General features: G+C 41.2%; 1 long non-coding RNA gene across 1 annotated transcript; it reads right to left on the bottom strand.

Moving 5' to 3' along the window:
* Positions 1 to 3,690: 3,690 nt before the first annotated feature.
* Positions 3,691 to 11,833, bottom strand: LOC143844192 (uncharacterized). The gene is made up of 3 exons (XR_013233846.1): positions 11,737 to 11,833; positions 5,841 to 5,951; positions 3,691 to 4,094 (listed from the first exon to the last, which is right to left on the bottom strand). It is a non-coding gene; the product is annotated as an uncharacterized LOC143844192 (long non-coding RNA).
* Between the last annotated feature and the right edge of the window lie 213 nt (positions 11,834 to 12,046).

Here is a 12,046-nt window from a genome sequence, read left to right on the forward strand (position 1 = left end):
AAAGCTAGGGGATTAATATTATAAAGAGAGGAAACCAGGAGAGCTCTTGTGCTTCAGTCATTCCACAATCTATGGGAAGCAGAGTTGTTTAGGGGGACTTTTCTGTAAAGGTAATAAGACTATAGTATAGCAGCATGAACGTCTTGTGGCGCAGAGTGGTAAGGCAGCAGACATGCAGTCTGAAAGCTCTGCCCATGAGGCTAGGAGTTCAATCCCAGCAGCTGGCTCAAGGTTGACTCAGCCTTCCATCCTTCCGAGGTCGGTAAAATGAGTACCCAGCTTGCTGGGGGGTAAACAGTAATGACTGGGGAAGGGAATGGAAAACCACCCCGTATTGAGTCTGCCATGAAAACACTAGAGGGTGTCACCCCAAGGGTCAGACATGACCTGGTGCTTGCACAGGGGATACATTTACCTTTACCTTTTATAACAGCATAGTTTGGGAAGGCACTTTATAGATGGAAAAGAACAGTGGACTAGACCACTGCATATGGGATTTATCCTCTGTTTGCTGCACGCATTACTCTCTTGCTTCCTACTAATACAGCACCTGCATCTGCATTCAGCATCATGTCTAACATTCAATGCTTATTTAGGTTTCTGTAATCCTAATCCATTGCTTATTAGATGTCTCCCCATATTGATAGTATCACTTTGGGCTGGATAATTTGCTGTGAGTCTCAGAGACAAATAATGTCAATAAATCTGTTGTGGTTCCAGGTTTCCCCCATCCGTGCCGAGGAGAGAAAACATGAATCCAGTAAAAAATGATTTTGAACTTCCCGAGCCAATTTTTCAACCTGGACAGAAGAAACTGCTTTTTCAATTATACTTCTCTCTTGGATGAATCAAACCTGTGACTGTCCTTCCATGCCCTTGTATGACTTATTTCATAGCAAATTGTTTCGATTAAGGGCACACATTTTCACACACACCCCTTTGTGCCCCAGTAAATTGGTGTTACACACCCACACGTAAATGATGTACATCGCATGCTGAAATATAATATAAAGTGCCTACAAAGTGATACCACTGATAGATTTAAAAAGTGATTGTAAAAGGAAGAGAACTGAACTTGCTGGCAAAATAAGAAGTGAATAATATAAGAAGAACAACATGGCAAGCAGTTGCTGATCCCCAGAGACGAGTTCACAGTTCACATGACATGCAAATTCACTGTTGATGCCAAACGACGGATTGGCTCCCACACATGAATAAAGGTGAATCTTACATTCCGCACACAACAAAGTTTTAAAAGGACTTTATGGTTAACTCTGCTATTTTTACGGGACAGTGGATTAGCCACCCCATCACATAGATTTGACCTGGGAAGATGTTCCCTGGCTGATTTGATGGAAATTGCAAATTTGCTAGGCTTTTTGACTGGAGGAGTACTGAAGGGTTCCCTGCTGAGGTAAAACCACAAGGTTTTGTTTCATATCACCTCTGCATATGATTTGCAAGGACACGGGGGGGGGGTCTCTGTGCCTCTCCAAAACATGAAGACGCCACAGGGTCATCGCTGTTTGGACACATAGGCACTTCAAAGAAATCCCTGCATTTCGGGACTCGACAAGATCATCTTTGTGAGTCGCTCTTGCGATTTCAAAGGAAACACAGAAGAAGCGAGCGAAGGAACCTGGACAGCATGTGTGCCCCAGAGACTAGCATAAGCAGCAGCTTCTTTGATATCCTGATATCAGATGGTGGAGAAAAAAAATTTTTTTTTTAAGAGAAGAGAAAGTGCCTTCTTTAACACAAAAGAAAATGTGCACATAAAAGGCCTGCATTGCATTGCACAGCTCCTGTCACCCTTTATTTTCGGAAGAAAAGTGACACGCAAACATCTTGAAGGGGAAAAAAAACCCTCTGAAAGGCCTTCAGAGGAACGTGCCGAGATCCACGCGCTGCCCCTCGGACTGATGAATGCGACTTAAGAAAACAAATCCCCAACTTACATCCTTGTAAGCATCTTGAACGGAAGAGTTGCTCGCATATTAAGCTGTAGCCTCCAGCAGTGCAGATTCTCCACAGATTCAAACGCCGGGGCGGAGGGCTTGCAGTGAAAATTCTGAGATAACGGCAACTATAAAAGTACTGGCGATGCTGCAGAAATAAATTAATTAAAGAGAATAGGGCTGTAGTTTGCAAGATATGCTATTGTAGAATGAGATTGCCTACGTTCTCCCCCCCTTTCCCCCCTTCATCAGCATTGTTCTAGGAGGAAGAAATGATGGTCTGCATTCTTCTGCTGTTGCACCCATTAACATCTAAATGACTGAACTAAATACTACCAAATTTGGCAGGACTAAGAAGACTGAAATGACTGACAAGTATTAAACAACAGCTTGGAGCGTTTCAGCTGCAATGGAGAAGCAGCTGAGAACATCTTCGACACTCATCTGCCCTACAGAAGGCAGCTAACACAGGCAATATGCTTAACGCTGAGCTTTCATTTGCTGACAACAGATTACTTTATATAGAACTTGTGGTCCTGATGTGAGATTAGGAGGTGATGGGAGGTCATGGCAGGTCCAGACCATAGCAGGGGACTGACAGAGAGAGTGGGGCGGGGAGTCGGAGTGAAATCTCTGAAGATGGTTTGCTACATGGAGTCACTGGGAAAGGCAATAATGTGAGGATAAGTTGAAGGCAAAAAGAAAAGAGGAAGATCCAACATCAAATGTTTTGGTTCTATAAAGGAAGCCACAGCCCTTGGTTTGCCAGACTTGATGATGGTTGTTAACAATAGGACATTTGGGAGGACATGAATTCATAAGATCAACATAAGTCAGAAATGATTAGTCAGCACTTCACACCCATGCACACCCACAGAGCTGAGACTGTATTATGTTTATTGAATAATCCCTGATTATCTGGAGTCACTCAAATGAATGACAACTGGGGGTAAAACAATAACTAGGAATTAGAGTTCATGTTGTGTACTATGCAAAAAAGAATGAATATTTTTTCTAGGAAAGATTGCAGGCTTTCCTGAATTCCTCCTTTTGAATGAAGTATATGGATAGTGCAGCCAGGGGATCTGTATCATTATCCCACAGGTTGGTTCTGCCTTGCATTAAAAATGGGCTTTCTCAAATGGAACAGGTGCCATTTGCTGCATTTTTCAGTGAGTGTATTTTTTTCTTTCCAGATAGGCCGAGAGGGAAAGAATGTAGGAATGTGATAATGCTAGCATTCCTTCCTTCCTTCCTTCCTTCCTTCCTTCCTTCCTTCCTTCCTTCCTTCCTTCCTTCCTTCCTTCCTTCCTTCCTTCCTTCCTTCCTTCCTTCCTTCCTTCCTTCCTTCTATATACACATTCATGTGTCCTGGTAACCTGTAAGGAGAGAAAATGGACACATCAAAACAGCAGCCAAGTACCATTAAAAAAGAGCAAGAGTCCAGTAGTATCTTGACGATTAATAATATTTGAGGCAGGGTACAAAGTTTCATAAGTCACTGCTAACTTTTTCAGATTTTAAGAAAGCTTCATTGTTTTTAAGGACTATAGTAAAGTAAAAGAAAATCTATTTGATATTTTAAACTTGAGATTTACCCCTTGGTGTTTCTATGTGCTGTTGTTCCTTTCCCATGGACAACAAATGAGAAGCCCACCCAAGATACAGAACACGGATGAAGGAAAAGGCTAGAGTTCATATAAATAGTAACCTTACCTGTTACTCAAGCAAGGACTAGGAGCTATTCTGCAAATATTTATAGATATCTCTATGAGACTTGGGTGAACTGGTCAAGGACAGTTCTTCTTCCCCATCCCCCATTCCTTAAAAGAAACAGGCGTCCTTGATGAACCTCACTCAACTAACTCATTAATATGACAGTTAATTAATTCTCTTCTCCTCCCCTTGCATAATATTGCAGTTAGTTGACCTTGAGAGAGACAAAATTGTCTTGGGGATGCTCTTCTGAGACACTATCTCATGTTCCACCATCCTGTTCAGAAGTCCAGTTCACCAGGTGATTGCACATCAATTTACACACACAAACAAATAAAGCCACAATCCTTAGGTTAATTTGAATTCTAATGAGGATTGTTGTCCTGGCACATCTTTTCTGGATCCATGAAGCATTGTTTCCTGTAAAACAAAGTGAAGAGGATTTTGTTTGTTTGTTTAAGTAGATGACGTATACATATATAAACTGATGAAGTGCCATTTGGTTTAAAATCAATCTCAAGATTGTGATATATGGAGATTCCTTTAAAAAAAAAGTACTATTGATCTTCCATTTTCTTAACTCGAAAAGTGTCAACAGTAATACACCATCAGTTACACTCCTCCTTGCCATACTTTCTTAGGTAACAAAGCATGACATTTTAAGTGTAGTGGATCATTATCTTAATGGAGGAAAGGAGCAGCATTTCAAAATAGCATTTAATTAATACTAGCAAAATGCCCATGATTATGATGGAGAGAATATTTTCCACTACCAATCACTAATGAGGTGCAGCATGTCTGCGCTGAAGCATCATGTACGTCTTCTCCAAAACTCTTTCCCCAGCAACTGTTTTTTTCTATTCAAATCAAAATACTTCCTGAAACATCAGGAGAGGGGATATGGTATGTGGTGTGTGTGTGTGTGGGGGGGGGGTGTTGCAATGCAATCCTAAATAGAATTCCAGCTTTCTAAAGCCATTGATTTGAATAGATTTAGAAAGGGGAAGTTGCTGACCTGGATGGCCCAGGCTAGCTTGATCTTTTCAGACCTCCAAAGCAAAGTAGGGCTGGCCAGCCCTGGCTAGTATTCGGATAAATAGAATAGAATACAGTACCTTTATTGGCATAATAATAAAAGATAAAACAGTAGAACAAGAATGATACAATAAAATAATATATACAATACTTCAATTATGTACAAAGCAGAGACACTGAATTGTGAGGTAGTCATGTTGTAATGTGTGGTTTAAAATGGGGTACACAGAAATTTGTTATTTATTCAATATGGGGTTCAGCTATGAATGATCTAACTGTAGAATTGTGAATAATACCATGGCCCCTTCTTAGATGATCTCTGGATCCCTTTAATCTAAAACCCTATGTATTATTTGGTTCTCACCTTCACTAGGAAATTTCAGAGACCTCTGCTTAGAATTACACTGATGCCCAATTCAATTACACTGATGCTCAATTCAATTTCTTGGAAAATGTGCAAAGCATGCCCTGCTTCTGCAGTCCTCAGATGTTTTCTGTTCCATTGTTTCTATGATCTACCCTCTTTTCTTGCCTGATGTTAGACACAACATGGAGAGTGAGAGCATGGTGAATAGGAGCGTCCACCACTTTCTGCTTCCAAACTCTTCAAACAACAATGTCTCCAGGATCCCAACTATGCATTAAGATCTTACACTATCAATATAATCTCCAGTATTAATTGGTATACAACAGCCTAACTAATTTGTTCATGATTAATTCCAGCTTTCCACCTCATCACACAATCATGAGACATCAACCAATCAGCATTCATGGTTTTTGTCAAGTTTCATGCCTTATTTGGATTAAGTAATGTATTCCTCATTTACCCTGACCTGGATGGCCCAGGCTAGCCCAATCTCGTCAGATCTTAGAAGCTAAGCAGGGTCAACCCTGGTTAGTACTTGCATGGTAGACTGCAAAGGAAGCTCAGGGTTGTTACGTTTAGACAGGCAATGGCATACTACCACTGAATATCTTCTGGCTTGAAAACCCCACCAGGGTTCTCCATAAATCAGCTGTGATTTGAGGAAAATTTCCTCCAGTATTACATATTTGGACCACTCAAGTCAGCTACCTTTAGTGAGAAAAATAAATCACTTCTTAATGGTGCAGAATTACCTTAGTACTTACATTGGTTAAGATGCCAACATGGGAGTAAGCCCCATTGAATACAGCCATGTCTTATTTCTCAGTAAACATGAACAGGGTCATGCTGTTGGATTACCTTCTGTGCCTGGAAAGCTAGTTTAAAAACAGGAAAAAGAATTCACAAAAATGATGTTTTTTTCTGCTTAATACAATCTGAGATATTTTTACGATTTTTATGGGAAATTGCTATTTAAAATGCATTTTATTTGCAGGAAAAAAGCAAACAATATCTTGACAGCAGTCTTTAAAATGAGGAAGCATTTATTAAAAAAAAACACAGAGGAAAGCTAAAAATGACACATCGGGGAAAAAAGGCCAATTTTCACCCAAACTGCAGCCCTCCGCAGAATTCCAGCAAGCTGAACTTCATGTGGGATTTCATTTTATATGCATTGTCCTCATATGTTCTTCTCTTACATATGCAAGAAAGAGATGCTTTTCTGTTTTAAGAAGTAAAGTGTAGAACAAGCAGGAGGAATTTCAGTGGTATGAAAATACAGAATGTCAAATCAGTTGGAATTGTCTGATTATTATTAACGGAATATAAACAGAATGCAACGCTTGATGAAGGAAGACAGACCAACAACTGTGAAAATATCTCAAATTAGCAAAGACATTTCTGTACAAAACAACTCTCCTGAGTAATAGGAAGGAGAAAAATGATGAAAAGTGGTGGGGTCCAACCAGATTTTTAAAATAATAATTATTATAAGCTTTATTTTTATCTCCTGACCTTCCTATCAAGCTCAGGATGGGTGACAGCACACAATCACTAAAAACCTAAAAACAGTTATCTCAATTTCCCCCAACTAGATCAACAGCTCAAATGGGAGGTGTCAGAGTTCTTGGAGCAGGTCTTCCTCAGTTCTCAGCTGCAGGCCAGCACATCTTGATTGTCTCTCCGGATCCTGACCTGGTGGAACAGCTCTCTCTTGAAGGCTCTGCAGAATTGGTTAAGGTCCTGCAGGCCCAGGTCTGTTTTGAGATCAGAATGTTCCACCAAGCTAGGGCCAAGACCAAAAAGGCCAGTTTCTCCTCCTTTTGGCCTTTTCCCCCACTCAACTCCACACAGTTTACCTCCTCATTATCATGAGCATGCACATTTTTTTAGTTACTGAACACAATGTAACTTTAATAGCATGAGAAGAGCCTTCTTGTATCAGACCACTGGTCCATCTAATCCAGGGGTAGTCAAACTGCGGCCCTCCAGATGTCCATGGACTACAATTCCCAGAAGCCCCTGCCAGTTGAGAATTGTAGTCTATCGACATCTGGAGGGCCGCAGTTTGACTACCCCTGATCTAATCCAACATCCTGTTTTCAATAAACAGGGCATAAAATCCCAGACCTTCACTTAATGTTGCCTCCTAATACTTGTCTTCGGAGTTTACTGCTTCTGGAAGTAGATTTCCATTTAGTTATGGCTAGTAGCCATATGGATCAATCCTCTATTAATCTGATTCCCTTTTAAACCCACCCATGCTAGTCATCACTACATCATTGGTCGTGAATATAATAGCTTATTGAGTAAAGAAGTATGTCCTTTTGTCTCTCCTGAATCTATTATCTAAGAGCCTGGAGAAAAGAAACTGTGGCTTTTTATATTTCCAGAATAGAGGTGAAAAGCAATAAAACATTTCTAGGACACACCAAGGATTATCAAAGTAAAACTGCCATGACAACAAATCCTCTAATCTTGACTGAAACTTTATGGGCTACTAGGAAATGGACAGCATTACATCAGAGGTTGGATTCAGCTTGTGGGAACCCAACGGCTGAAAATGACATTTCCTGGTTCCCGATTTCTTCTTTGCAGGATCCCCACCTGCTTGGTCACAGCAACTTTATATGACTGAACCCTCCCTCTCTGGTGGCAGCTGGCATTCTCCCACAAGTTGGCTTGAAGCCCTTCCTCAGCCTGTGCCCTTGGCATCACAGATGGAACTACTGACTGCAGAGGTCAGGCTTCCATTTTAACTCTGTCCCCAAGGACACCATTCCCCTTCCTTATATATCCCAGGAAGGCTGGGGGAGGACAGCTTCTCATTCACTACTGTCCCAGCATCACCTCCAGTCCAACAGTGTTTATATCCAGTTGGGCTGACTGCGACAAGGAGCTACTGCATGTAAATCACCCTGAGTCATTATGGGAATGTGGTGTAGAAATTTAATAAATAATAATACAACAATACCTGTGGGTGTTGTGGTACCTGCCGATGCTTCCCTTGGTGACAGCCAAGCATTTGAGAAAGCTGGTGGAACCACTGTAAGGCAGGGTTTGTTATTGCCATTCAAGGAAAGGTTTTCTCCTGGAGGAGCACTTGGGCTGTCCTTCATCATTGTGTGCTCCAACCTCTCTTTCAGGCTTTCCTTCTTCCCAGGATGTGTGAGGAAGGAGGTGTTCTATTTGGTTCCACCTCCTGTGGCATCCATTTGAGGTTTGGCTCCACCTCCTGTGGAATCCATTTGGGATTTTGCTCCACCTCATGTAGCATTCATTTTGGTGGTGAAGTGTTGCTCATCAACCCTCTCAAATTTCCAAAGGAGCCCACTGGCTGAAAAAGATTGGGTGCCCTTTGATGTAGATTGGGTACCCTTGATTGTAGATTGTACAGTGCAGAAGGTTGCCCTTCTGGTTATCTGTACTGAACTTTTATAGAAACATCCATTTAATGGTCCTAATGAAAAGAATCCACGTTTGCATCTACTTTGGCTCTTGGTTGATATTACTTTGAAGATTCTTTCTATTCTTGTCCCATGTGATGTGACATATGAATGGATCCTTCACACTTAATACCTTTTCTTTTTAAAAAAAATCATATTAAAAACAAGCTGCCTGGTGGGTATATCATTATCTCGGTCTAATGATCAAGAAGCTTATCTCTATGCTTTGCTTTCTTCTTTGATTTCTGGGGATATTGTGCCATGAACTTGAATTGACACAGAAGGAAGAAGAACCATGGCTGCAGCTTTGAAGGAGCCCACAGAGCTCCTTGATGAACAGCTTACACATAAAAGAAATTAATTAATTGGCCATTGCTATCCCATATGCAGAAAGACTGAATATCACAACTAATTCTAGCATATAGCCATTCAGGTGGATTTGTACCCTACAAAGGACCAGAGTAGTAGAGCAAAGTTAAGGCTTGTGGATATTTCTGTGGTTGTGTCTGGGAAGAAGAAGAAGAGTTCGTTTTTATACCCTTCTTTTCACGGCCCAAAAGAATCTCAAAGTGGCTTACAATTGCCTTCCTCTCCCCATAACAGATGTCCTGTAAGGTAGGTGGAGCAAGGAGAGATCTAACAGGAACATTCTGTGAGAATAAGTCTATCTGGACTATGACTAGACTAAGGTCGCCCAGCTGGCTGCATGTGGAGGAGCGGGGAATCAAACCTGGCTCACCAGATTAGAAGCTGCCCCTCATAACCACTCCACCATGCTGGCTCTCAGGACAGCCCAGTTCCAGGAATTTCTGCATCGTCCTTTGCGGTAGTACAAATTCTATCCTGCCTTGTGAGCACAATTGATTAACATATCCCACACCTCATATTTCTTATGAAAATAGTGCCTTGGCAGAGAGCGGATGTGAATCGAGGCCTCCCAGATCCTTGTCTCATGCTGTAGACATCGCATCCCACTGGCTCTCAGTTTAAAATTCCCATTTTGCAGCCCCAGATGAATGCTTCAAGTGAAGTGGCCACTTGCGCAATCTCGCGCAAGGCATTCCAAAGAGAAGAGACTGCCACTGTGAAAGAGCGTAAGCAGGCTGTCATTAACTGTGCCAGTCTGCACAAAGAGATGACCAGCAGCAGCAGCAGAGTTCTCACACACAGGTTCCTAGAGAAAGACATGTGGGTCTCATAACCTTGACAGCCTTCCAAGGTAAGCATCAGTATGAGTTTAGAAGATGCAGGTGGTGTGAAACACAAAGTCTGAGTCCTGTGATATCTTTAAGATCAACAAAATTTAATTCTAGGTGTAAACCCAGTGAACTCAAATTTTGTTTTATCAACTTAAACTGTTTTCGTTTGACTTAGGACAAGAGAACTCTGCCTCTCTATTCCATCTTTAGCCTCCACCAGGATACCATCACCCTTCCTTGCCTTCATTTTGAGTATTATTTTCTTTTCCTCCCACAATTTCTTTTCCTCCCACAGCTTCTCAAGAATGCAAAGTTGTAGAGCTTGTTCTGGCCCGCAACAGACACAGAAGCATTATAGCCTTCTAGGCTTAGATACATGCCACTCTGTTCAGGAGGACTGAATCATAAAATAACCTTTCTGCTCCCCCTCCCCTCACCCAAAAAAAAACCTTACATGAAAAGAGTTGGCCAATTGTCTTCCTGCCACTTAACTTATCTATCTGGAAAACATTGCAAAAGCATCCTTTGGATGATCCTGGGGAATATTGTCAAAGGCTGGTAAACCCTGATTGATTGATTGATTGATTGATTGATTGCTTGCCAGGAAACCCAAGGATTGTCTGGCAACCAGGCAAGGCATAGTCAGAGGTGGTCTATTCAGAACTATACCTTCTATGTATAGTGATACCATGTAGTACGAACAAGGTCCCTCTGACCATCAATTAATTTTTTTAAAAGTCACCGCATGTGTCAAGTTCTCTACAAGCATTGTAGTTATAATAAGATGGCATCCTGAAATCTACAACTTCCTCTAAAATATTATAAAATCCACAACTATAAAATATAAAACAGTCACTTCTAAAATATCCAGCTGGATCTCAGTATTGTAAATTGTTGAGCAGCTCGTAAAAGTTCAGAAATGTCCCATAATTGCTCATGCCTATTGGGTCACTGTGGAAATATGCCTTTTCTTCTGCCTTGTGTCTTTGCTTTCGTGTCATTTCATATTTCATTGTCTCATTTTTCCTAGCAGTTTTGACATTATTTGTTCATCAGTTGTGTATAAACGGCAAAAAGACAAGCAAACTGAGAAAACCAGCAACAGGAAGGATAAATATCTCAACAACAGGGCACAAAAAGAAAAATAGAAGAAGGAAAGGTATTTCTGTCAATCCTCCATTTTGGCAGACGTTTCTCATTCTCCTCTCTCTTGGCACTGACACCAGCTCATCTCCCCCAGTCAAATGAAATCCAGAAACATGTCTTGGGCCATGTCCAAAACAATAGCTGAGAGCCAGCAGAGAAAGGACAGGGGATTGGACTTCGCAATGTGATTTGCTCACACTTGCAGGCAACAATAATAGTTCAGAAAGACAGCAAATGTCTTCTTTCACCTAGCCCTCAGATCACTAGTGCAAACCTTTAAAGGCATTCATCCAGGTACATTGAGTCATAGAGAATCATGCCGAGTTAACGTTATTGCCAACACAAAGCTATGTTCATTTTAGTATTTTCTACCAAAAGCTACTTTGTTTTAACTGATCCAATCTGGATAGGTTTGAATTCCCCATCCAAATCTCAGTATCTAACTCCAACACCCTCCTCCTTACTCTAAAACTTTCCCTCTTTCCTATAATCCCAAATCTTCTTGCTCCTTACCTTCAGGAACAGGCAAAAACAAGCTCATAGATGTAACTTTGTGATTAATTTTGGCTGAAAACTGAAGAATAACCATGGGCTTCCACAAATTTTAAGACCTTGAAGAGCAGAGAGCAGGGATTTAAATGATTTGGGCTATTTAACCCCCTGCTTTCTGGTCCACACTGTTTTAAATGGAGAAACCCCTGCTTTCTGCTCCCCACCAAAAGTGGTGGGGAGCAGAAAGAAGGGGTCATGAACTGCTATGAACTGGTTCAGTTAGCGAATCAGCTATTCAGTTCGTATTGGTTCATGTTTCGGCATCTCACTTTCTGAACCTGTGCTACCGATTTTTTAAAAGTTACTCAACTCTTTACCATAAGTATGTCTCTATCCACATTCCTCTGCTGTTGAAAAAGTTTTCAGAGGTGGTAAGGGAGATGAGGCGTCATATGCAATATCCTCATATGAAAATCTCAACTGTTCCATCTGTCTAGTGCTCCCAGAGTTAGCATTGGTCACGCTGAATGTTGTCTGAAACTGAAAGAGCCAGATGTTGCATCTTGTAATGTTAAACAAGCATTTTATCCAAATAATACCATCGGAAATATAACAGGCCACTGAAGGCACAAATGTGACAAACACGGATGCTAAGCTTATCCCACCCCGAAAAAAGTAATCCTTTAT

The sequence above is a fragment of the Paroedura picta genome, chromosome 9 (assembly GCF_049243985.1).
Source record: "Paroedura picta isolate Pp20150507F chromosome 9, Ppicta_v3.0, whole genome shotgun sequence".
In the NCBI taxonomy this organism is placed as follows: domain Eukaryota; kingdom Metazoa; phylum Chordata; class Lepidosauria; order Squamata; family Gekkonidae; genus Paroedura; species Paroedura picta.